General features: G+C 43.7%; 1 protein-coding gene across 2 annotated transcripts in view; it reads left to right on the top strand.

Annotated features, from left to right (window-relative positions):
* The first annotated feature begins 9,966 nt into the window (after window positions 1-9,966).
* CALHM3 (calcium homeostasis modulator 3) overlaps window positions 9,967-27,406 on the top strand; it is a 29,420-nt gene continuing 11,980 nt past the window's right edge. Inside the window, exons 1-4 of one of the 2 annotated variants that reach the window (XM_075216213.1) lie at window positions 9,967-10,004; window positions 20,651-20,936; window positions 23,880-24,135; window positions 25,015-25,124. The gene's annotated coding sequence lies outside the window, so the exon portion shown is untranslated. The remainder of the gene's footprint in view (window positions 10,005-20,650; window positions 20,937-23,879; window positions 24,136-25,014; window positions 25,125-27,406) is intronic. The other variant, XM_075216214.1, reaches the window with a different exon arrangement.

Genomic DNA, 27,406 nt, shown 5'->3' on the forward strand with positions numbered 1-27,406 from the left:
CTGGGCATAGCTGTCTTTCTCCAGAATATGCCTATACTTGGCCACTTTTTTCTATTGGCCTCTGGGAGATCCACGGGGAGGTGGGCGTGTGGGGGTGGGGCATCGCAAGTAATTTTGGCCCCGTCCCCACGATGACGCATGAATCACGTCATTAAGCCCGCCCCCACCCACTTCACCAACTAAGTCGACAGGATCTGGGAGGTTGCCCTGCTCTGTCGGGAGTCCGGGAGGACTCCAAGAAATTCGGGAGTCTCCCAGACATTCCGGGAGAGGAGGCAACTATGAATATGCCTAGTGGCGAGCATGCCCATGGGAGTGCAGGAGCCAGAAGCCTTTGCTGCTAGTTAAATTTCATCAGCCATTGCATGGAAAAAGCTGTAGAAAGGGTGGTGGGAATAATAATATCTTATGTCACCACGGTGCAATCACCTGAAACCAGCCTCCTTTTTTTTCCATGACATTTGTTTTCCCTTGCGGTTGAAAAAACTTGCTATGTAAATGTGAGGATCAGTTTATTGCACAGTGCTTATAAAATCCTATTTCCTGCAAGGCCTGATTAAGGGTTCTGGCTGCCCTGGGCTAATACACCTGTAGCGCCCCACCCCTTTCCTCCCACCAATCATTAAAGGAAACTTCAGGAGTATTACCCAGCAAACAAATTTAGACAGATTCTCTTACCTGTTATTCCTTTTCTTTCTTGCTTGTTCTTGCAGCTTTGTCATCATTTACCTGTCTTCTGGAAAGTTGGGGTTCTGTTTTAAAAATGTGCAAACATTACAAAACCTCAATGATTAGGCTCTTTAGAGACCATCCTCATGAACTTCAAACAATACAGAGATCATGCACACTGCTCCCCCACAAGCCATTTCATCACATCCCAGTGGCCAATTCATGATGCCCCTGGCAATTTCATCACCCGCTTCCCAAGTTAAATCATCAACTACCCCACAGCCAATTTATCATCCACCTTAGCTCCCCCCACTTGCCAATTAATAACATTAGTGAAACGGATGTATGCATAAATGTCTCTTAACCCCCAGTGTCCAATTCATGATCCCCCCCCCACACCATCAAATCAGTGTACCCCTTATCACAATGCCCCCTCAATACCTTGGGCCCTTTATCACACTCTGTCCCCCTCCATCACACTCTGACCCTCAGTACACTGTCCCCCTTGCAGAACACTCTGCCCCTCAGCACACTCTGACTCACAGAACACTGCCCCCCTTGCAGCACACACTGCCCCCCACTGCAGCACACCTTCCCATTTGCAGCACACACTGCCCCTCAGCACACTGTTCCCCTTGCAGCACACACTGCCCCCACTACAGCACACTGTCCCATTGCAGCACACACTGCCCCCATTGCAGTACACGCTGCCCTTCATCACTCTGTTCCCCTTGCAGCACACTCTGCTCCTCAGCACACTGCCCCCATTACAGCACACACTGTCCCCTTTGCAGTACACACTGCACCCCTGTATCACACCATTGACTCCCTCCCTCTGCATCACACCACTGCCCCCCTCCTGCATCACACCACTGCCCCCCTGCCCCCCCTTTGCATCACACCACTGTCCATCCTCTGCATCACACCACTGCCCCCCATCTGCATCACACCTCTGCCCCCCTCCTGCATCACACCACTGCCCCCCCCCCCTGCATCACACCACTGCCCCCCCTGCATCACACCACTGCCCCCCTTTGCATCACACCACTGTCCCTCCTCTGCATCACACCACTGCCCCCCCCCCCTGCATCACACCACTGGCCCCCCTTTGCATCTCACCACTGTCCCTCCTCTGCATCACACCACTGCCCCCCCTGCATCACACCTCTGCCCCCCTTCTGCATTACACCACTGCCCCCCCTGCATCACACCACTGCCCCCCCTGCATCACACCACTGCCCCCCCCTTTGCATCACACCACTGTCCCTCCTCTGCATCACACCACTGCCCCCCCCCCCTGTATCACACCAATGGCCCCCCTTTGCATCACACCACTGTCCCTCCTCTGCATCACACCACTGCCCCCCCTGCATCACACCACTGCCCCCTCCTGCATCACACCACTGCCCCCCCTTTGCATCACACCACTGTCCATCCTCTGCATCACACCACTGCCCCCCATCTGCATCACACCTCTGCCCCCCTCCTGCATCACACCACTGCCCCCCCCCTTTGCATCACACCACTGTCCCTCCTCTGCATCACACCACTGCCCCCCCTGCATCACACCACTGCCCCCCCTTTGCATCACACCACTGTCCCTCCTCCGCATCACATCACTGCCTCCCCTTCTGCATCACACCACTGCCCTCCTTTGCATCACACCACTGCCCCCCCCTTTGCATCACACCACTGCCCCCCCTCCTGCATCACACCACTGCCCCCACCTTTGCATCACACCACTGCCTCTCTCTGCATTACACTGCCCCCTAACACACCACCCCTCTCCCCTGTACACCATGCTTTCCGTACCTGACCCGTCTTCGGGCTGCTGCTCCTCTCTGCCGGGCTCCTCACTGACACTCTTGGGACATGATGATTACATCACACCTGACAGCCAGTGAGGAGGGAGCGACAGCGTGGAGTAGGGGGAGGAGGGAGCACATAATGTATAGTAAAACTAAATAAATTAATAAAAAATCTTAAATACTGCCGGCGCTGCGCCCCCCAGTTCCCAGTGCCCCAGGCTGCAGCCTGATCAGCCTATTGGTTGATCAGGCTCTGATTGCCTGTCCCCATCTTTTCCAGCTTATTCTGTGCAATGTCTGATGGATATTACTTCCAGGAAAATGTTCCGACCTAACCCAATACCAAACCCCCTGTAATTGCCTACACAGTGTCACCAGGTGCCAGACAAAAGATTCTATCACACTTAAAAATAAGTCAAATGCAACCTTAATGTTGTCAGACAGACACTGACCCAGAAACCTGGAGTGACTTAAACATCTTAATTCCTTAATTAGCCAAGGCAGCAAATCCTATCATTCACCAACACAGCACTCGGTGGAAGTGAACATTCTATTTTGGCTTAATTAAGAACTTCCTTCTTCCTAAGCTTGATCCCCTGCAGAACATTTCCACTACTAGAGCCTTCTGTACAACCGCTGTCATGTGACCAGGGAGCATGAGGTAATACTGAACACTCACCAGAGGTTATCAGCTGCCATTCATAAATCAAGTCTGCCTTCCCACGGGAAAGAGGTTTTGTTTTCTAGACATAAATCACCTTTTATTTCCATACTGTCTTTGTTACAAATTTGCAATCTTACTCATTAACGACTCTAGTGCTTACCACAGCAAGAAGAAACATAGTTGGTGATAATAACATTTTAAACAAACAGGTTGCAGACCACTGAAACTGCTACTTAACCCACATAAGTCTTTTATGCACAACTTTTAAACAGTAATACCTCAGAATTACGTTTCAGGGGAGACTGGGATCATTGTTTCCACATCTTTCCAATACTCATCTGCATGTGAGAGCACCCATAATGCAGTGTGGTTCATAGTTTTTGTTTTTTTTATTGAAAGCTTGGGAATGTGCTATCAAAAATCCAAAAGTGCCCAAAAAAGGTGCAAAACCATAAAAGTGAAAAGGGATGCGGAACTTGGCCCTTCCTTTAAAAAGAAAGGGCCCTGGTCCCGACCCCCGGAACCAAAAGCTCCCTTAGGGGGCAAGGATCTTCGGACCCCCTTCGCCTTAATAAGGTTTATTTACTAACTGCAGAATATATAGATGTGCAGCACATTTAATTTTGTATAAATGCACCCATTTGTCCGCCTGTTTTCGAGAACTGCCTATTCACATATGCATAGTGTTTGTAGACACTCCCTTAGTGGTTATGTATGCCTGATTCTTCAGTGGTCCTAACACCAGGAGGTGGCTGGGAAATAGGGGTGTGTTTGCATAGGCGATGATAGTTGGTAATGACTGAATAAAGAAACACATAGTTCTTACCATATCCCAGTGTTTTTTAATCTACAAAAAACACAAACAAAATCATGGTATCAGAAGAGGACTATACTGTAAATGCTCATAGTGTGCAGGGATCCTGGAAAAGTCATTTTCTTGTGTTGAACAGTGAGTAAGAATCTACTCTGAAAATGTGTTCTCTTTGGTCTGGGCTGATCAGTGTACTTGTCACATTATATATTCCAACTGTCCCTATTTTAGCGGGATGTCACGATTGGAGGCCCATAAAAAGGGGCATGACTTAATGTAAAAGTGAGTGTGTTTTTGACCAAATATGGTCATATGTGGGTGGGGTTTGGGTGTAACAGATGGAATTTGAGTGGGGGTTCTTTTGTCCTGCTTTCAGGATTCTGAATGTTGGGAGCTATGAAAGGAGTAGGCAATGGGTAGACTGACTCCTCCAAGGGAACGGCAATGTCTGGTAATCTCTCTGTGCATTGGACAAGGGTTTAATATATACCTTGCTGCAAGTGGTGCAGACCACAAGGGAGAGAAAACAAAGGCTTTGATTTTACTCCATGTTATAGGGGAGGATGTGCTGGACATTTATAAGTTTTCAGTTTGCTGAGGGACAAAACCTGGTCTTATCCTCTATAATGCAAATGTTTGAAGAATACTTTGTCCCTAGAAAGAATGTGATATAAGTTTTTCACTTGTGTTCGGAAGAAATCAGATAGTTTTGATCCATATGTGACAGAACTGCGATTACTCAGCAAAACGTGTGAGTTTGGTGATTTAAAGGAATCACTGATTGGAGGTTTGTGGAATACCAGATAATGGACTCAGAGAGAGATGTAACATTAGACAAGGCAGTGACTGTGCAGAGCCGCAGAAACGACTAGATTTCGGGCAAAGGAACCGCATAAAGAAAATTATTGTGCAGTACACGTGGTGAATAAAACTCAACCAAACAAACCGCCATTTGCTAAAACAGAACAAAACAAAATGCAGTTTAATAGAAAAATGTGTAGCAGATGTGGAAGCAGTCACGGTCCTAGAAATTGCCCAGCTTATGCAAATCTGGCATGACATGTGGTAGGAATAATCACTTTGCTAAATGCTGTCAAACAAACAAAATACAAACAAGGTGCATAGTATGAAACAAGATAAGATTGAAGAGTTGTTTGCAGATTCCATTGACCTTTGCTCTGCAGATAACAGGGAATGGATTGTACCTTTAACTGTGAACAAGATTGTTACTCCGATGTGAGTGCGCAAATGAATTTGATATCTATACAAAACAAAAAGACAGTTGTCAGCGCTTATCCATCCCACTGCATATCTGTGTGTGTCTAGCAAAATGAAAACATGAGGTATTAGTTCATATTTTGATCAAAAGATTTAAGCCTGCATCCCAACATCAAGGGTACCTCATTATATGCAGGTCCTACACTGACCTATATGCTTTAAACACCATTAAAATGCAGTTAAAATCATATGCACTCACCTCCCAGGTATAGGGGTTTACATCTAGCAAAGGCTGGCTTGTGAGCCACACCCAAATGTGCCTTAAATAGGTTTAATGGACAGCTGCTATGACAAAAAGGCAATATTTTCAACCAAAACCAGAGAAAAACAAGCCCGCGCTCGGTATATCCCACATTATATATGGTACCAGCCAAGCAGCTGGTACCATATATAATGTGGGATATACCGAGTGCGGGCTTTTATTTTTCTCTGGTTTTGAATTTGATATCTATGCAAGATTATAAGACTTTTTTAGAGTAAAACTTAAGATTCATCCAGCCAAGTTGAAAGTGACGGTCTATACTGGGGAGAACATTCCGCTAAAAGGAATAAACGGTTCAGAGCATGTGGAGTTAATTTTAGGTTTAAGTTCTTGTATGAAATTTAACTCGATAAAGAAAGTCTTTATGATGATTTCACAAGTAGACGACAAGTGCAAGTCATGGTTTACGGAGTACAGTGACATATCTGAAGGTTTAGGATGTTTGCCTGGTAAGCATAAAAAGAACAGGTTCCTTCTGTAATACACCCCTGTAGAAAAGTGGGATTTGCAATAAGAGAAAAACTAAAAAAAACGAACTACACCTCATGATAGCCCTAGGTGTGGCATAGAAAACTGACGATCCTGCAGATTGGGTGAGCTCATTAGTAATAGTGGAAAAGAAAAATGCACATCTCAGTATATGTCTGGATCCTTGAAATTTAATTAAAAGAGAACATTTCAAAATACCAACCAGAGATGAAATCATGTTGCAGTTTTCTGGAGCAAAATTGTTCAGTAAATTAGACGCATCATTATGGTTACACCTAATGCCAAATGGTCGATACAGTTTCCTTAGGTTGCCAAACTGAATATTGTCTGCTCCCAAAGTATACCTCAAAAGAATAAACCTGATCTTTGAACATATCTCAGGTGTCAAAGCAATGTTGGATGGCTTCATCATTTGGGGTTCTAGAAAGAAGAACATGATTCCCGAGTGAAACAAGTAATGGAACTCACTAAGAAAGTGAATTTAAAGCTCAACAAAGACAAATATGAGTCTGGAGTGAACACACTTACTTTTATGGGCGATGTTGTCTCAGATCAAGGTGTGAAACCTGAACCAAGGAAAATAGCAGCTGAAAATATTGCTGTATTGTCCTGTAAATATATGTACATTGCTGACACACTTTATTGAGCTGTAGACAAAAGTGAAAGTCCTGTAAGTCAGATGGACAGTGAGATAGAAATATATGTTACAGCGATCTAATCTAGCTTTTCTTCTAGTGTCCCTTGCAAGACTGGAGCAGATTTGAAGGGAATGGAGTTGGATGAAACAATGCCAATGCAAAAAGGAGTCATTCTGAGAGGATTGTCAGTTGAGAAAAATACTTGTCCACCGTCTATTCATGATCAGTAGTATCGGGTAAAATAAATGAAGGCTATAGAATGTCTGGTTTGTCAGATTGGTGCTGGAGTTGCTCTCGGTTAAGTCCACCGGCACTCCTCACGGGTCACATGGGCATAGAGACAGCAAGAAAACTGGTACCCTGACATCTTCCCATACTAGATTTATAGGAGCCTCAAATCACAACTCTGTGTTGTTGTTAATGTTTAGATGCTACCACTAGCTAAAAGAGATGTTAGTCCCTCCTGCTTCAACTTTGCCCACAAATGAGTAACAGAAGTTGGCTGAGCTAAAATATACTGTGTTGCAGTTGACTTTCAGTGCTCTGATTGGTGAGTGCTTGTTCTATCCCACACTTGCCAACTCTTCTCGAATGTCCGGGAGACTCCCGCATTTAGCGCGAGTCTCACGGACTCCCGAGAAAGTGTGGCAATCTCAGATTTAGGTCCAAAACGCCGCGATTCACCGGGAATTGCAGCGTTTGGCCCCGCGCCCGCTGTAAAATGACGCATTGTGCGTCATTACGTCACGGGGCGGGGCCAAAATGACGCAATTTTCGGAGCCCCGCACGCCCACCTTCCCCGGCAGGCTCCCAGATCATACTTACCATAAGTTGGCAAGTATGTTCTATACCCAGCCACTGTCTTCCTGTATCTTCTTCCTCTGTTAATCACATGGGGTTAGGCACGCATGACTAGTAGATAACCTTTAAGTAACAGGTAGGAAATTATTAGTTCAAATGACACAGCTGTGAATGTACTAGTCTCATTCTTTGTTTCACGTAAATAAGGGCACATAAGATTAGTGGTTTCTAACCAGGTGTGGATTAGCAGAATATCAGCATGTATTTATTTCAGTGATTAAGCCAAGCGACTAAATCATCTTATCTGTCAGAAAAGAAATTAGATTATAGTCTGTATAATAATCATAAGGCTGGTTATACTATCAGCTCCATAAAAAATCTCAGTAAGCACCCCACGCCCCCCTCTTTGGGGGCTGTGAAAACTAACTATTTGAACATTAGCTATAGTACTATTTACAAATGCTTCATATAAGGATAATGCAAATTCTTTGGTGAGCACATTCACATACCAGCTCATAGGCAGAAATATTATTATTATAATATTATATTCTACATGAAATACACCTCAGGCATCCAAGGAGGAGGAACAGGGGAAGAATTGAATTATCCATGACCGATGCAATCATAGGCTTGAAGGGTGAACTTCCCGCTTGAAGGGTGAACTTCCTGCTCTCTCACTTACATACATTCTAAAATTTAAAGAGATAAAATAGGAACCCACACAGAATTTCTCCTCTGTGCTTTACCAGCACTAGTTTGCGATCAGACTGTTCTCTGGGTATAGACATGTATGTACACATGTAGAACACTAAACCTGTCAACATTCCATGGCTGCTGGTCCTGCTCATCATGACCTGACCATGATGCAAGTCTTTTACCCTCTATATAGTGTGTAGCTGCTGCAGCACCCCTTTGCTGGTAGCTTTGACTCGCAGCTGCTGAGCATGGTCATGAACTGTGCTGGTCCACAGTTACTGGGTGTGATGGCTGCCATCATATCCAATAGATGTTTGCAAGCACACTGATTGATAGTGCTAGATATTCGCCAGTCATAGTGTCATGAGGTCCCCACACAATGATTAGTGAATGCCTACAGCTATCTAGAACTGGGAGTTGTATACTGGGTATGATGGTGTCTCGGGACGGCCAACCTTCATCTGCAACTGTCTTGGGCTACATCACCTGTGACCGCACAGTTAGTGGCTGCATGGTAGACTGAAGGAAGACAGAAGATTCTCCCCAGCAGTTACAAATTGGAACAGCCGCGTAACAACTTTTGCCAGCCTACAAGCTGCGGCCATGAATTGTGTGGCTGCAATATTACTGGGTATGATTACGGACATCATACCCAGTAGATGGCTCCAAGCATGCTGTTTAGTGATAGCTATGGCCATTCACCAATCAGAGTGTTGGAAATTTTGCAAGTTTGGGTGGGGTGAGCATTACAAAGCCACCAGAGATCTAGGTTCAGTATAGCAAAGCCATCAAAGATATGAGCTCCATATAGTAAAACCACCAAAAATCTGGGGCAGTCTGCATTATAAAAAGTCACCATAGATCTGAGACCTGTACAGTATAATCACCATAGGTCTGGGATTTGTATAGATGTCAAGGCACCCAGGGGCTATCTACATCCAACAACCACAAAGAGTGTACCCAGGGTAAACTGGAGACTACCTTCGTGCCAAGTCATCACTAACCAGGACTGTAATTTATTTAGCACAAATTTTCACCAGAAGCAATATAGTGCTTTAATTAAAAGATTAACAACCATACTGAGACAAAACATAAAGGGAAACAATGCAATACAATTATCAGCCTCCTTTAGCCAGTCCTATGGTACCTTGCTTGGACACAGTCCTATAGAACCAAGCTTTCCTCACTTTTAATGGTGGCAAGGCAGAGGTCCTGCTTGTGTCACCCCGCTTTCAGCTCTTTTTTACTATCCGCAGAGACCCAGTAGGAAGGAAGCGAATGTTCGGTTCTCCAAGTCCTTCTATAAAGTTTTCAATCCTTGGCAGTTCAGCAAGAGTCGTAACTCCTAGAAAATCCTGTGCTCAAGTTCTCCAGCACTCCAGGTTCCTCAAGGGTCTGGTTCTAGTGGCCAAGGTTCCTGGGTACAGGGAGGCCCCATTAACAAGTTGGTAGCAAAAACAAAGTAAACAGCGCTAGATAAAATATATCAAAAAGACATAATAAATAGACTGTTTTAATAAACCATCATATGACAGAAGTCATTATATAAACACTGGGAATAGTTAGGCAATAAAAAGTTTTACACACCAGAGACAGGCATTTCATAGGAACAAGCAGGGACTTAATAGTAATGTATATTGCTTCATATAACTATTGCAAACAGTTGTTCTGTTGATGGTATTAACCACTTTACATGAGCTACTAGCCGTCCTTTTATACAGTTTCAACACTATTGGCTGGAGAGAAGAGATCCAGCCCCCTTAACCAAGGAATCCTGGAAGTGACAGCCTATCACTGTTGGGCCCTCTCGAATACACTGATATTTCAGAGTTTATGGCAACCCTGCTGAAACAGCGCTGGACTCCCTGGATCTTCACTGGGCCACCAAGTGAGTGTAACATTTTAAATACAAGAAAAGTTTTGCAAGCACACATCTCACAATGGGCATAGTAATTAAACTTAACACTGGGGCAGCACGGTGACACAGGGATAAATGTATCATGTTTTCAGTCGGGTTTGAAAAGTGGAGATGTTGCCTATAGCAATATGATTGGCGCTATATAAATAAACAATAATAATCCACAGCATCTGACTACCTGATTAAGGGTTCTGGTCGTTTTAGGCTAATGCACCCATAGCGCCCCGCCCCCCCAAATCATTAAAGGAGAATTCAGGAGTATTTTCCAGCAAACAAATTTAGACAGATTTTCTTACCTGTTCTTGCTGCTCTTTCTTGCAGCTTTGTTGTCGTTTAGCTGTCTTCTGGAAAGTTGTGGTCCTGTTTTCAAAATGTGCAAACGTTACAAACCCTCTATGATTAGACTCTTTAGAGAGTATCCTCATGAACGCCACACAATACAGAGATCATACCCCCCCCACAAGCAGCCAATTCATGACCCCCCAACAATTTCATCACACCGAAGTGGCCAATTCATGACTCCCCTGCACACTGTCCCCCTCAGAACACACACTGTCCCCCTTCTGCACGCTGTTCCCATCAAAACACACTCTGTCCCCCTCAAAAAACACTCTGTCCCCCTTTTGCACACTGTCCCCCCAGAACACATTCTGTCCCCTTTCATAATACAAACTCTGTGCCCCTCAAAACACACGCTGTCCCCCTTTCTGCATGCTGTCCCCCCAGAACACACTCTGTCCCCCTTTCAGCACACACTCTGCCCCCCTTTCTACATGCTGCCCCCCATTCTGCACACACTCTGTTCCCCTTTCTGCTCGCTGTCCCCCTTTCTGCACACACTCTACCCCCCTTTCTGCATGCTGTTCCCCTTTCTGCAACACTCTGTCCCCCTTTCTGCACGCTGTCCCCCTGCATAAACACAAATCTACTTACCTGTCTTCTTCTCTTCCGCTGGCAATCAGTTCCTCTCACTGCAACTACTCACTGACATAGTCGGGACGTGATGATGACATCATGCCCGACGGCCAGTGAGGAGGGAGGAGGGAGGAGGAGTGGGGAGAGGGGGAGGAGAGGGGAGGAGGGAGCGACAGTGTGGAGGATAGTAAATAAAAAATATAAGAAAAAATCTTAAATGCTGCCGGCGTTGCACCCCCCAGGTCCCAGTGCCCCAGGCTGCAGCCTGATCAGCCTCTTGGTTCATCGTGCCCTGTACGTTCTATACAAACTTAACGTTACACATTGCCAACAAGACATATTTGCACTGGACATGATCTGGCCACTGGACATGACTATCATAATACAATTCTATTACAATTTATATAGACATAGGGCACAACACTTAGCCAACATGTCATTACCCACTGGAAACACTCTGGAGTATGTTAGCGCTATATATCTAAATGATTAATAATAAAATAATAATAACATGATATTAATAAATTCTATTAAACGCTATACAAACCATTAACATGACATGAGCACTGTAGATGATCATAACACAACTTATCTACAATCTATACAGACAATAAAGCAGAGCCTTATTTGATGCAAGCATCTAACATACAGAGCTTATTTTTTTAGGATGATTTGCCTTTTCTGAAGTTTGGGGTCCCGGCAGTTCATGTGCTTTACCTTTACCGTGCTTGGGCTCTGATAATTTCTCATTACTGATAAATGAGAATAGAATTGGCATTGGCATTTTTAAAATGAAGTAGCCGTGTAGTTTTACCAGTAAAATACCACTAGAGGGAGCCTGCCGCACATACTTATATAAAAGCATCTTTGGTGTGAAAGGTTCTATTTAGTTGTTTTTCTTTTCTATTCCATGGACAGAAGCCGGGGAAAGATTTACAATGCTCACATCTTACGTTCTAGTACACAGTTGAAACATTTACACTACATACATAGAACATTGCAGTATTACGACAAGAAAAAGTTTTAAGGTTTTCAGCTCATGGCAGAAATAGGTCCTTGTAGTTTAATTTTAAAGAATTGACACTGTGGCTGGCAATGAGACAAGTGTAGTGTTGCTAGCAATGGCACTGGTACAATGTGACTGATAATGAGACCGGTACAGTATGACTGGCAATGGTACCGGTACAATATGACTGTTAATGCGACCATTCCAATGTGACTGGCAGTGTGACCGGTACAATTTGACTGGCCAATGGGAAGGGTACAATGTGATTGGCAATGGTACTGGTAGAATACGACTGTTAATGCGACCTGTACAATATGACTGGCCAATAGGACCGGTACAATGTGATTGGCAATGGGACTGGTACTATGTGACTGGTAATGGGACCGGTACAATATGACTGGCAATAGGACCGGTGCAATGTGACTGGTAATAGGACTGGTACAATGGGACTGGTAATGGGACTGGTGCAATGTGACTGGTAATGGGACCGGTGCAATATGACTGGCAATAGGACCGGTGCAATATGACTGCCAATAGGACCGGTGCAATTTGACTGGCCAATGGGACTGGTACAATGTGACTGATAATGAGACCGGTACAGTATGACTGTTAATGCAACCATTCCAATGTGACTGGCAGTGGAACCGGTACAATTTGACTGGCCAATGGGAAGGGTACAATGTGATTGGCAATGGTACTGGTAGAATACGACTGTTAATGCGACCTGTACAATATGACTGGCCAATAGGACCGGTACAATGTGATTGGCAATGGGACTGGTACTATGTGACTGGTAATGGGACCGGTACAATATGACTGGCAATAGGACCGGTGCAATGTGACTGGTAATGGGACCGGTACAATATGACTGGCAATAGGACCGGTGCAATGTGACTGGTAATAGGACTGGTACAATGGGACTGGTAATGGGACTGGTGCAATGTGACTGGTAATGGGACCGGTGCAATATGACTGGCAATAGGACCGGTGCAATTTGACTGGCCAATGGGACTGGTACAATGTGACTGATAATGAGACCGGTACAGTATGACTGTTAATGCGACCATTCCAATGTGACTGGCAGTGGAACCGGTACAATTTGACTGGCCAATGGGAAGGGTACAATGTGATTGGCAATGGTACTGGTAGAATACGACTGTTAATGCGACCTGTACAATTTGACTGGCCAATAGGACCGGTACAATGTGATTGGCAATGGGACCGGTACAATGTGATTGGCAATGGGACCGGTGCAATGTGACTGCCAATGGGACCTGTGCAATCTGACTATTAATAGGACCTGAGCAATGTGATTGCCAATGGGACAGGTGCAATGTGCCGACCAATGGGACCTGTTGAATCTGACTGGTAATAGGACCAAAGCAATGTGACTGCCAATGGGACCAGTGCAATGTGACTGGTAATGGGACCAGTGCAATGTGACTGGCAATAGGACCGGTACAATGTGACTGGTAATGGGACCAGTGCAATGTGACTGGCAATAGGACCGGTACAATGTGACTGGTAATGGGACCAGTGCAATGTGACTGGCAATAGGACCGGTACAATGTGACTGGTAATGGGACCAGTGCAATGTGACTGGCAATAGGACCGGTACAATGTGACTGGTAATGGGACCGGTACAATATAACTGGCAATAGGACCGGTACAATCCGACTGGCAATGGGACCAGTGCAATGTGACTGGTAATGGGACCGGTACAATATGACTGGCAATAGGACCGGTGCAATGTGACTGGTAATGGGACTGGTACAATGTGACTGGCAATGCAACCGGTGCAATGTGACTGCTAGTGGGACCTGTGAAATCTGATTGGCAATGGGACTGGTACAATGTGACTGCTAGTGGGACCTGTGCAATGTGACTGCTAGTGGGACCTGTGCAATCTGACTGGCAATGGGACTGGTGCAATGTGACTGGCAATAGGACCGGTACAATGTGACTGCAATGGAACTGGTACAATGTGACTGCTAGTGGGACCTGTGCAATCTGACTGGCAATGGGACCAGTGCAATGTGACTAGTAATGGGACCGGTACAATGTGACTTCAATGGAACTGGTACAATGTGACTGCTAGTGGGACCTGTGCAATCTGACTGGCAATGGGACCAGTGCAATGTGACTAGTAATGGGACCGGTACAATGTGACTGCAATGGAACTGGTACAATGTGACTGCTAGTGGGACCTGTGCAATCTGACTGGCAATGGGACCAGTGCAATGTGACTGGTAATGGGACCGGTACAATATGACTGGCAATGGGACCAGTACAATGTGACTGCTAGTGGGACCTGTGCAATCTGACTGGCAATGGGACTGGTACAATGTGACTGCTAGTGGGACCTGTGCAATGTGACTGCTAGTGGGACCTGTGCAATCTGACAGGCAATGGGACTGGTGCAATGTGACTGGTAATGGGACTGGTACAATGTGACTGGCAATGCAACCGGTGCAATGTGACTGCTAGTGGGACCTGTGAAATCTGACTGGCAATGGGACTGGTACAATGTGACTGCTAGTGGGACCTGTGCAATGTGACTGCTAGTGGGACCTGTGCAATCTGACTGGCAATGGGACTGGTGCAATGTGACTGGCAATGGGACCGGTACAATGTGACTTCAATGGAACTGGTACAATGTGACTGCTAGTGGGACCTGTGCAATCTGACTGGCAATGGAACCAGTGCAATGTGACTGGCAATAGGACCGGTACAATGTGACTGCAATGGAACTGGTACAATGTGACTGCAATGGAACTGGTACAATATGACTGCTAGTGGGACCTGTGCAATGTGACTGGCAATGGGACCAGTGCAATGTGACTGGTAATGGGACCGGTACAATATGACTGGCAATAGGACCAGTACAATGTGACTGCTAGTGGGACCTGTGCAATCTGACTGGCAATGGAACCAGTGCAATGTGACTGGTAATGGGACCGGTACAATGTGACTTCAATGGAACTGGTACAATGTGACTGCTAGTGGGACCTGTGCAATCTGACTGGCAATGGGACCAGTGCAATGTGACTGGTAATGGGTCCGGTACAATATGACTGGCAATAGGACCAGTACAATGTGACTGCAATGGAACTGGTACAATGTGACTGCTAGTGGGACCTGTGCAATCTGACTGGCAATGGGACCAGTGCAATGTGACTGGCAATAGGACCGGTACAATGTGACTGGTAATGGGACAGGTGCCGGGTGGGGTAACACAAAAGAAATACACTGGGGTCCTTAGTTGCCAAGCCTCAAATAGCCTGTTTGGAAGGGTATGCATATTGTCCCAATAGGGCACTTTTATGAGACAGGACCACCAGACAGGGACAAGAGTGACCACTGGTCCTCCAACAATCAGGTGAGGTGGAAGAGAACATTTTATAAAGTGTCAATATCTGTAGAATTATTTGGAATATGTTTCTTTACATGTATTTCTGTATATTTTAACAAGAATCTTCATTTTAAAGTATGCATAGATGGACTGCTTAGCAAACTAACGTGGCAATGACCAGCATACCATGGCAAAGAAGACAACATAGATAATAAAGGATATATTTAGTATGCCATGTACAACATGCGCACCTGACTTTGTGCTATGACAGACAAAGATATATTTACTTCAGTATTTTGAAAGAGTAAATATGTTACATGCACAATATGGGCATAAAATAAATGCTATTCATACAATCCCAATACCCACCACATACAGTTCAATGCCCAGAATAACAGCTCCAGTCACCCAACCCTATGCCACCACAGTCAACAAGATGTAATGTACCATGTATCATCATCATCATTTATTTATATAGCGCCAGCAAATTCCGTAGCGCTTTACAATTGGGAACAAACATTAATAAGACAATACTGGGTAATACATACAGACAGAGAGTTAAGAGAACCCTGCTCGCAAGCTTACAATCTATAGGACAGTGGGAGTTAGAAACACAAGGGCACGTGCTACATCATATTGCACAATGGACCAGCCAGACTGCAAAGGTAAATATACACAACATGATATAATATGCCAAATAACAACAGCATTCAATATGCCAAGTGCTATGCGTGCAATATAACATTACAAATAAGATGTAACCTGCCACACAGTACACACACAATATAAAATGCAAAACAAGTTGTAAGTTGCCAAGTAATGAACCGATGAAGATGCCCAATGATATATATATATATATATATATATATATATATATATATATATATATATATATAGCAAGATGCCCTGGATGTTCCCAGTAGGATACCCCTTGATTCCTTGATTCCCCCCAGTTGTCAGTTGTTTCTTTCTTCAACTCTGTCTCTCCTGGTAATTAGTGTTGACCAATCTGGTGGCTAGTGTAGTCCAGTCCCTCCAATCTGCAATTAGTTTAGAGAAGACCCCCCCCCCCCCCCACAAAAACTGGTAACTAGAGTAGACCCCATCTCATTATATGCTTATAAAGTGGCAGAGCAGGGAAAAGTCAGTACTGTTTCCCGCTCTGCCCCTTGTTCATTGCTAAGAAGCAGGAACTGCTAGGAGCCTTCTGCTACATGTTACTAGAAGCTTCCAATGGCTCCTTTCCTCTAGCAATGAGCAAGCCACCCACCCATCGTCCAGCATCGCTCCCACCAATATCTTCTGATGACAGGCACTGGTTTCATGTGGTGTCCTTGCATCCAGACTGCAATGCACGATGTGTCCAGCTTCTAAGTGGACATAAGTGAGGGTGTCGAATTGGAATCTGGCACAGCATCCTGACATGACCTCACACCCCACTTCTGAAAAAACACATTTGTAAAATATGCCCTGGAAAATTTATCACATCTGCGTCCTCATGGAGGACACATATGTCCATGTATGAAATATATACCAACTGCGTCGGACTGGCCCGCCAGGGTGCTGGGAGGGGGGGGGGGGTGGGTGGTGATCAAAGGCATTGGTGGTCAGTGGACAGCAACAGGCAGCCAATCGCTAGGCTGCCTGTAGCTGTATGGGGCCCCACAGTGCAATGCGGCAGACAGGAAGTCTCACTTCACTTCCTGTCTGCCTGATCTGTGGAGCGATGCCAGCCAGAGCAGCTAAAGGTAAGTGAGCAGGGGGGGGAGTAGTGGTGGTGGGGGGGCTTCTGTGCTAAACTATAGGGATGGAGGGAGGGGTTGCTTATTCTAAGCTATAGGGATGGAGAGATAGGGGCCTGCCTATACTAAGCTATAGGGATGGAGGGGGGGACTTGCCTATACTAAACTATAGGGATAGAAGGAGGGGGGCTGCCTATACTAAACTTTAGGGATGGAGGGGGGGACTTGCCTATACTAAACTATAGGGAGGAGGTGGGGGGCTGCCTATACTAAACTATAGGGGAAGCTGCCTATGCTAAACTATAAGGAGGGGGGGTATAATGTGTGTGGGAATGAGGGTCTGTCTTAATAGTACATGGATGCAAGGTAGGATATTACTTTAATGGTGGAGTTTAGGTGGGGAATAATTATTTAATGGATGCTATTTTATTTGTGGGGTGATAATGGGGCAATTTAATTTATTGGTGGAGCCTATTAAATTAAGATGGGGTGACAGGACCTTTAATTTAATGCTGGGGTGGTTTGGATCTATAATTGAATGTGGGGCTGAACTTTGGGGAGGACGGTCGTGGGAAATGGTTATATTAAAAGTGAATACTATTAATTTATTGCTGGGGCTGTTTGGAGGGAGGGTATTAGGTTTATTTATTAAATGGGAATACTATTAATTTAATGTTGGTGTTGGTTGGAGGGAAATAGATATATTTATCAAATGTGATTACTATTATTTTAAGGTTGGGGCTGGAGACAGGCCTAATTATTACATGTGGGCGCTATTGATTTAATGCAGGGGATGGTTGTAGTTTTCTAAATTTCATGTACCCATTTTTTTCCCCAATAGGGCCTCCAGGGATCCAGACAAGCAGCAACTGATATAAAGACACCAGCAGCCACAGGTGGTGAAAGTGACAAGAACAGGTAGGAAAGAGTAGGACAGTCTGCGAACTGTCCTGAATCTGGGGGGGCACTCATGAATTTGGGTGACTGTCTCGCTTAGTCAGGATTTGATCCGACTACAAGGACAGTTGGGAGGTATGTCTCACTACACACAGTACTGCTCGCGAAGGCTGCGAACTGTGTGCACATAACAGTAGGGCACACAGTTTTGCCTGTGTATTTCTCTAAAATTTGTCTAAAGGCCCCCCAACACCCCCTTTGCAGCGCTACATGGTATTAGATGGGCGCCAGTCATTGGTTTCTCCAGTGGGCCCTTCATGCCCCAGTCCAACACTGGGTACCAACCCCTTGCAATGTGTCTGCAATAAGGGCTTTGCTATCCAGTTTGTGGCTACGTAGCTGGTAATGAGATCTGTGCAATGTGGCTGCCATTGGGGTCTGAGCAATGACTATGATTATGTGGCTGACAATAAGGTCTTTGCAATAGGTTATATTTAATGTGGCTTGTAACAACACTGGCATGAAGGATTCATAAAGATAGAAACCTGCACAAAGACAGGGATATAGCGATTCCCATGCAAAGGTACTTTACTCAAACTACCTACAAAATGCTTTTGCAATGCAGCTGGTAAAAAAACAAAGAAAAACACATTTTATCACTTCCATCAGTAATTTAGAGAAATAGCAATGCTGGTAGTGGAAAGAAGATGAATGGACGCTGGTACTGTTTTCATTTTTAGCATTGTTCCGTCATAAAACCAGTTATTCCAGCAAATTTAATAGGTGCGACAACTCATTCCCTCAAATATTATGTCTATGTCTGTTTTCTAAGCAGGTTCATAGGAACGTAGTAGCAGGATTTAAAATAATCAAAATATTTTACTGAGAAAAAAATCAAATAGCACAGACCTATACTTAAAGGAACTTGATCAGACCAGATTAAAATGTCTCTTACAAATTCATCCTGAATTTCTGCAACTGAGGTATGTTGAACTTATCTTTTTTCTATCTTAATGGATCAGAAATCACTTATTTTATGGAAAATAATTAGTAGACTGTATAATGTAAAGGAGATTATGCCAACTGTATTTATACTGCAAAAATCCCCTGAGTCATTTGTGTAATATTGTATTCTTAATAAAACTGTCTTTGTTGAAAAAAAAAAATCATACTTAGCCCCTCTGATACATTAAGGAAAGTTAAGCAAAAAATTTAGTAAGTTTTCTTACTCGTTTTCTGGACAAACCCATGTTACAATGCAAGGGGTTCAAATTTGTTCATTATTTTGCACATAAGATAAATGCTGTCTGTTTTTTCATGTAGAACACAAATACTTGATAACTTATTTGTACACTGACATTTAAAGCTGATCTAGGACATGCCCTCCCCCAACTATAAATCTGTCCCCACATTTTAAATTTACCTCCCCCTCCAATGCAACATGCTTTTGCCTTACTTACTTAATTTTGCTTAACTTTCCTTAATGAATCAGGCCCAATGTGATTAAAGTATCACTGTCAATCTATTACTTGCTATGTACTCTTATACTCATCTTCCAGCTGGGCATTATGATGGTGGTTTCAATGGTAATAGATTCCGAAGGTGGAAGTATCAGGATTTTGAGAGGGACAGAATATGAATGTTTCTTGTTGAAACATTGTCTTTGCATGTGATCATATTCCCTTAGTGTATGAATGATTGTGGGATATATACTAAGCAATACAGCTGTAGTCTACGGATTGTTTTGTTTCTAATTCTGACATGTTATTATGTTGACTCATCTACAAGCCCTTAGACTTGGGATCTTATTCTGGCCACACAAGCTGCAATATTGCAGGTTATAGCAAGCAATTGATTCAATATTGTCACTTGTGGTTTCAAATCACTGATCATGATCCTATCAGATTTGATATGATCATCACCAGATATGTTGGTAAATGCTATTAGAAGATGACATCTTCTCACTGCACTGACAGATCTGGTAGCAGGGACAAACGCAGGATTTGTAGAGGGGGGTTTCCACACCACGCTACCAGTGGGCGTGGCCAGCATGCATGGGGGCGTGGCTGTAATTTTAGACAGTGCTTGGCTGCTCTCCAACTCTTCCTATCCCTATAATTTACATAGGCAATGCTGTGTGCACTACTGTTAGGTGCACGCAGTTCTCCCGTTTCAAGCAGAGCCGTGTGAAGCGGGGGCAGGGTCCAGCCACCTCAATTATACAGTGCCCCGGGCTTAAATGGGGGTTTCCAGGCACTAGTAAACCCCCCTTGGTTTGCCTATGGGTAGCTAGTGATGCTGGAAGTGACCAACCTGCTCAGCTCCACCACGAAGGGTGGCATCTCCTACTACTAGGCCACCCACATGCATGGCATTGTTGGACGGTGATCCTGTCATTAAGTCCTCGGGCAGGACTGCAGCGTGTGTCCAACTTTATTATTTGCAGATGATCAAAACTTTCACCCTTCCCGTCAACACCATCAGCTTATCTGTCTATCTTGTTTATCCATCCACCATGTGCCCACCTCCTCATCTGGGCAGATTCATTCCACTATTACTATTAATGAACAGAATGTAGAAATAGTTTGTGGTTTTTTTAAAAGCTGTCTTTTTTGCATATTCCAATAAAAAATACATTGTTTACCGCTCCTTAATAAATGTAAACAGCGACAACAGTAATATGTTTTTAATCTTTATTTTCTAGAAGCCACCATGGATCAAGTTATAAAGTACATTAAGTCAGACGCAGATGCCAAGTTGAACCTCGTTTGTGGGCTTATCGTGGTAACAAGCATGATCACTTACAAGGCGTATGAATTTAAGTGCCCATGTGTACCAGGATACAATAAACCCTATGCCTTCATAGTCTTCTTTACCCCACCGATGATCTTCTTCTTGGTCGGGATTACTGTCAGTCAGTACTGTGATTCTCTGACAATAGAGTGTTCTAGACCTGAAGGCAATAGAGAGAAAAACAAGAAGGTGTTAAGGTACATCTAAATATATATATATATATATATATATATATATACACAAGTTAACCCGTGCATGATACTCATGCATTCTAGTCAAATCAAGCTACTTAAGGTGTTAAAAAGGTTCTTGTCATGCATTTGGGCCATAGCCCAGGCCTCAACCACCAACCACTCCCCACTGTCACCCCCGGCAACCACCAACCACTCCCCACTGTCACTTCTCCTTCAAGAAATATATATATATATTTTTAAAATCTTTATAAACACTTTTAACAATTAACAAATTAAAATAACAAATTAAAAACATCTTAGTATACCAAATTTCAGCCCTTTCTGAATTTTTTTTTACACACACACTAAGAATTTAGTAGGTCAGTGTATAACTCCGCCCAGCAGGTGGTGCTGCAGCTTGGTTTTATTTTTTCCACACACACACAGACAGACTATCACACGCCACTAAGCATTTATATTATAGATGTTTTCATGTGTGGTTTATGAAATGCTCTGGAGGTAATTTATCAAGCGCCAAATGGTTCCAAATACTCGATTTGTAGAAGTACAATTAGATAAGTGCACCTAAATTTCCAGCAGAGGGAAAACAGATTTTCAGGGCAGGATGATCGCATTTGCAGAGGAGCAGTAGATGCATGGGCAGAGGGCTGAGGGCAGAGGGTCTGAGAATAGAGCAGTGAAGGTACTCCTAGTACAATCACAAAAACAAGTAAAGGCTGTAGGAAGATATTACTGTCCACCTGACTAATGAATCCTCAAAATATAATGCTATGAAAAATTCTGCAAAATGGACTGTGACAACTTCCATAAGCATCAGTCTCGTACCATGAACCACAGTAACTTTTATTGCGAAGTGCCAGTGATACAATAGATACACACAGATGGAAATAAATCCTATATTTTATTGATTAATTGCAAGGTATTGAGCTACAATTATGAGATCAGATCCAGTTCCAAAGCACAGGGAGCCCCTCACATAATTGTTCATGAGAAGCAATAGTCAATCCCAGCAGTCTGGCACAGTCACGTCCAGATCAAGAAATTTTCTAATCTCCTAGTATACAAACTACAAACAACGTAAACAACTTTCAGACAATATTGTCATGGGCAGAAATTAGTCAGATGCTAAGAAAATGCAGAATGTTCTGCAAGAGGCTCTGACTGAAACATGCATCCTTCTAGGAGAACTGTTAGTATAAGACTGGACATGTACTAACATATACTCATATATATCGCAAGTCTAACTTCAAACTCCAAGCTGTGAGCCAATAATGGTTCTGCTTCTCCCATGGTGCAGGGGTCTCAGGCATGTTAGTTGGTGGAGCAGGGGGTGGTGGAGTCATTGCCTAAATGATTTTTGTCAACAGCTCTGTTTTAATGAGAAGACTTATACCAAAACAAAACTAATGTAGGTGCATTTTTCTAATATAACACAATTTCATGTTCAATTTCAATTGTATATATGTAATATATTTGATGATATTTTTAAATATGCTGCATATCAGATGGATATGAGGACCTCATGTATTGCAGGCATATGGGGATCATAAGAGGGCAGGATTTCTCAACTTTAGTGGGATTGCAATTCAGGTTACACTCAATGCACTTTTAGATAAAGCCTTGATAAAACTTTTCTGCAACTTTTACTGCTGTGTTATACACCTGCAAAGATCAAGGGTTGTCACATCAATTAGATTACTTGCGTTTGATTAGAGTGAGTGATTGTATAAATAAAGAATAACATTTAGCAGAAAAAAGCGGAATGTATGTGTCCATCATAAAGACATCTCATGTACACATGCTGAAGCCAAATGGCATAGTGTTATTTACTTGCTTGCATGCTCCCAGCAAATATTATTGTACAGCTGTGCACACACAACGTTCATTCTACCCTAACATCAAAGGTATTGTATATTCAAAACAGAAACAAAAGTTTATTATGTCCTGCTATAATGATTGTATCGTTGTGAGCAAGAGAGCACTGGCATTTGGTCCCCACCAATGGCAGAACTACGGTAGGAAGGGAGAGCGGCTGCTACACAGCCCAGGGGTGAGGGGGACTGGCAGTGCCCCCAAAGATTGCCTGATGCAACTACTGGGTGGGATTGTCAATTAACCCAGCCACACGGCTCCTGTCTGCTAAACAGTGGTCTGTCAGTTGGGGTGCTACATAACTTAGCACTTGTATGCAGAATTCACAATATAAACTCAAAATTGGTTTTGAATCGGCGCAGTGAGATATGAGTGTAGCAGGATATTTAAAAGTATGCAAAGGAAATATATGAATTCAGCCAGGAACCCAAGATACTCTTAATGTGCCATCAATAATGTTTAAAGGCTCTACTCCTCCTCAGACTAAAAGATTGAGCACAGTTAATATCTGTACCCTAATAACATATATACCAATATACAGACATCATAACAGTAATAAAACAAGACTCACAAGAGAATAAATATATAAATGGAAACATGAACAGAGCAAACTAGTCCATTTTATGTAACTGCTCTTCGGATTGTGATGTTTGTAGTCATCCTGCCTTAACCCCCTAACAAAAAAAAAACAATAAAAAAAAACAGGCAAACTTTTCTCAGATTTGGACAAATAAGAAATGTACCACTGGTCTTCATGTAAAAGTAATAAAGCTGCAATGATCTCTATTTTTTCAGAACACTACAAAACTGCTACTACCATCATAAAAAGCTTGTATTGATACAGTATGTTCCCTTGAAACAAAGGACTTAAATCAGGCTCTGATACACTACACAGAGTTTTAGAACTCTGGTTTTAAAGTATCTCCTACCAGTCATATATCAATCTCTGACTGGGTCTATAATAATCCCTTGTGTTACTGCAAAGGAAAAAACTCAAAATATATTTCAGAAATAAGTGAAAACCTCAACTGTGTCCCTGTATTGTGCAAATATATGTGTTTTCTCTTGTTTCAGGCACATGTTCATAGCAATGACAATCAGAGCACTGGCCGCACCTGTCCTGTGGATTCTGGTGTGTTTACTAGATGGGAAGCCATTTGTTTGTGCATTCAGTGAGATGCTCGATCCAGAGCAGTTTGGGGGCTTTGCTGACTACACTAAGTATGATACAGCGCTCCTACTAGCTAAAGTACCCTGCAAGACCTTTGAGCTGCTCAGCAAGTCCTCCACCAGGAAAGCAATATCCAGGTTCCTTAAATTTTTATCACAGGTAAATGTCCAGTGGGAGGGCGATGGGATTTACACCTTCGTCGAGAACCACAGACGCGTGAAAATAAGTCTAGGGCATTCCTCCCATTTCTTTTTTAAAATATTAGATTTGGCCACACCCGTGATTTTCCTGGCAATGTTGCCATATTGTGTCATGTCCCCATCCCCATCTGATGGGTGTGGTAGGATTTATCCCCACTATGCAGACCAAGTTTTCAACAACAAAAAAATAGCGATGATTTAAAGCGGCAATGGCCAGGCCCAGCACCTGGATTACATTATACAGGCTTTGGATCCGGCCATTGTCGCTTTAAAAGCGGAGTTTTCAGTAGGGCTATTACAAGTGACGTAATTTCACTAGATGTTTGTAAGAGTTGCATTTTTGCTGTGGAGACAAATAAAGCTGGCGGAAACAGTGGCTGTCCGAAATATGGTAAGTCCACATTTTCAGCTCGTCGCTGTCACACTCATCGCTATTTTTCTGCCGTTGAAAAGTTTGTCGGCATAGTCAGTGGGGATAATATGACTACCACCGCATCTGATAATCCACATGAAATTGGGGCAAACATTGTGTCTCCTGTAAGACATTGGAGAACATTTCATCCTCATTGGGGAAGTGAAGCTAGAATGATGATGATCATTGTGGGTTTTATTCTGCTTCTGCAGAGGGAGTGAAGCCTTTAGATGCAGCCACTTACATGCAGCCTATGCATGACAATACAATCATTAATGGTCCAGGTTAGTGACTCTTAATACACACAATAGCAATTGGTTACAGAGCGTAGATATACTATCCCATTCATTTTATTGTTACCAGTGCAGTAAAGTTATCTGTGTGAGCCAGGATAATATGTGATCTTAGTTGTCTTCTCTTCTTCAGGGCATTGGCTGTGTAACAGTGCTGACATTTATTGTGATAGGTTCCATCGCAAAAATTGTGACCAATTGTTACAACACCAGCGCATTACTGCAACTACGCTACTGGAGCAGGTACTCAGACATGGAGGAGAAATACTTTGAGGTGATGTGCATAGAGCATAATCATACACTTGCCGAGAGATCTGTAAAGAGCTACTTTGAAAGTAGGAGAAGGAACAGTGACAATGAAGTATTTGGTGATAGAAGAGGAATGATTAATACTGCAGAGGAGACACTGACGTATGTGGACAAGTGGTACAACTGCCGCCCAACCATTTTTGGTGCAGATTTTCCAGACCATCAGTGTTAATTGAAGATGCAATTTTTGCCAACAAGAAACTGCTTCTCAGATATTGAGTTCCCTACAAGTTAAATATTTTATTTAATAATATAAACAGAATGCAAAATATTACACTCATGGACTTCTCATGTAATCTACTGCCCAGGGAAAAGCTAGAAGGTGGACATTTCCTCAGTAGCAGACTAACCCCCCAAAACTGTCAATACCTAAAATAATTTTCCTACTTTAAAATATTCTCTTCTTTGCCAAGCCCCCTTCCTTGGTGACCACACTGGCAAAGGTCTACTGGTATGCTAATCTGTTTTACAACTGTTTTATTGCCCTTTTCAATTTTATTTTAATAAAAATTTTGCATTTGTATTTCTGTATGTAAATTTGTTATCACCATTTGTTTTCAGTAAGCATTGTGACTCTTTGTCATATTAAAGTCCATTTAATAATGCTCTGTGTTTGTGTTCTTAAAGAATTCATGTACCAGGTAGGTTTGGTTTTTTATAATTCTACATTTAATGCAGATAATTGTTTGGTTTAGTCTGATTAAATTGGGTTGCGATTGAAATCTGAGATAAATCAGGTAGTAATTGAAGACATCCTAAGAGTGTCAGCTCTCGAACTAAACCTTAGTGTTTAATAGTGAGTGTGAGATATAATATTGGTGGGGGTTCTAGTCATTTTTAGACAGGTGGTTTTATTTTGATTAACCTTTTCAAACCCACATGTCTTGCAAGTTCATGACATGAACTAATTGTGGGTCAAGTGTAAGCTGTCAGCACTACATCAGGAATGATGTACAACAGTACCATTTAAGGTACTTTTGTCACATACAAAATATGAGTTTCCTCTTCCAGCTCCGATGCTGCACGGACGTGCCGCGTGAACTCTCCACTGGGGTCCAAGTCCTGGGTTCCTTATTTCTGTAGAGTAGCCCCGGCGCCTCTACATTGCCTGCCTACATCACCTCCACTTACCTTGCCTCCTGCTGAATTCCAGCGCCCATCAGCGATTCTCTTCATAGGTTCCTCTAAATCGAGCCCCCAGCTCCAGCCCAGCTGTCTCCACCATTCCTACCTGGCTCTCCTTCATCGCTCCAACCTCGGTCTCCAGTGCTTCCTGGCCCTTCTCTGCTCACTCCTGAGGACTTCCATCCGGCAGTTCCCCGGGTCCTGCCGCTGCCTGGTACGTACGTCTGCGAGGCCTACTTGAATCCCTGGTCTTGAGTGCCGCTCCTCTCCACGGTGAGAGCCACTTCTGGTCTGTAACCCTGGCCTCGGTTTGCCGCTTCGATCCACGCTGACACCACCTACTCCTGTGACTTCACCTCCTCTACGCATTGACTCTCCTGTTCCAGCGATACTCTGGGTCCTCCTAACGACCGACCCGATTTGCGACCCACCTCCGGCTGTATCCACAGACTCGGGTGCTCTCCTCGCTTCTGCTGCCTCTCAACTCTGCAGTTACTCTCTACGTTACTGCTCTTCATTGGTGCTCCTATCCTCTCCTAACGCCCACGGATGTTTCCACCGATGCTTCTGACGCCCACGGATGAACCTGATTGACCTCCTCTCCTGACGCCCACAGATGTTCCACCGATGCTCCTCTCCTGACCCCCATTGATGCTTTTCTCAATGCTGCTGCTCCCCCTCATCTGATGTCCCGCTCCTCCTATGAAGCCTCCACAGACTTTCTCCCTGGGGCTCTGCATTATCCCCTTGGGTTGGCACAATACTTAGGTCTGCACCCAAGTCACTTTAGCTATCTCTTGTTGTATCTATTGCCTCACTGGTACACTTAACAGACTTTTTCCCTGAGACTCTGCTTCATCCCCTGGGTTGGCATAATACTTTTGCCTGCACCTAAGCCACGTTAAGTACTTGTTATTTATTGCCTCTATTATTACACTGTTCCTGTTGTTGCCTTCCATGCCTTATTTTTTTTATCTTTCTTCCCTTTTTACTTCTCAATTTTTAATTTTTTTAATTCTTATCTAGTTGCATTTGTATTCTACTCTATCCGCATTTCATTTCATCATTTGCGCTCCTCTGCTCTCTATGTC

The sequence above is a fragment of the Mixophyes fleayi genome, chromosome 6 (assembly GCF_038048845.1).
Source record: "Mixophyes fleayi isolate aMixFle1 chromosome 6, aMixFle1.hap1, whole genome shotgun sequence".
In the NCBI taxonomy this organism is placed as follows: domain Eukaryota; kingdom Metazoa; phylum Chordata; class Amphibia; order Anura; family Limnodynastidae; genus Mixophyes; species Mixophyes fleayi.